General features: G+C 44.3%; 1 non-coding gene across 1 annotated transcript; it reads left to right on the top strand.

Annotated features, from left to right (window-relative positions):
* The first annotated feature begins 377 nt into the window (after positions 1-377).
* On the top strand, positions 378-484 carry LOC112997972 (small nucleolar RNA R71). Its single transcript, XR_003263019.1, has one exon. It is a non-coding gene; the product is annotated as a small nucleolar RNA R71 (small nucleolar RNA).
* Positions 485-812: the final 328 nt, after the last annotated feature.

The following is an 812-nucleotide window of genomic DNA, read 5'->3' as shown; positions in this document are numbered from 1 at the left end:
GTCTGTTGTAGATGTTTGCAGCATAAGCTTCAGGCTATTCAATTGCTTCAGATTGTTGCACAGAAGGGCAAAGGTCTGTGTGGTGGTTGGCAGAGGAGCATAAACCACAGAGTCTGGCAACAGGTGCAGATTTTTGATTCACGGCCAGTTGGGTTACCAGGTTAACCAAGGCATCTATTTTACCTTCAAGCTTCTTAGTCTCGGCTGATGAAGATGAATTCGTGGCTACTTCATGCACTCCTCTAATGACAATAGCATCATTTTTGGCTTCAGCAGGGGTCATGTCTCCAAGGGTTCCACCACTGGCAGCATCTATCATACTTCTCTCCATGTTATTGAGTCCTTCATAAAAATATTGGAGGAGAAGTTGCTCTGAAATCTGGTGGTGAGGGCAACTGGCACATAGTTTCTTAAATCTCTCCCAGTATTCATATAAGCTCTCTCCATTGAGTTGTCTAATGCCTGAAATATCCTTTCTGATGGTCATGGTCCTGGAAGCAGGGAAACTTTTTTCTAAGAATACTCTCTTGAGGTCATCCCAACTCGTGATGGACCGTGGAGCAAGGTAATAAAGCCAGTCCTTTGCCACTCCCTCTAAAGAATGAGGAAAGGCCTTCAGAAATATGTGATCCTCCTGGACATCTGGGGGTTTCATGGTGGAGCAGACAATATGGAATTCTTTCAGATGTTTATGCGGGTCTTCACCTGCAAGGCCATGAAACTTTGGAAGCAAATGGATCAGTCCAATTTAAAGAACATATGGGACATCCTCATCAGGGTATTGGATGCACAAGCTTTCGTAGGTGAAGTCA

Source organism: Glycine max, chromosome 9, assembly GCF_000004515.6.
Source record: "Glycine max cultivar Williams 82 chromosome 9, Glycine_max_v4.0, whole genome shotgun sequence".
Lineage (NCBI taxonomy): Eukaryota > Viridiplantae > Streptophyta > Magnoliopsida > Fabales > Fabaceae > Glycine > Glycine max.
This window is presented reverse-complemented; position numbering and strand designations above follow the sequence as displayed.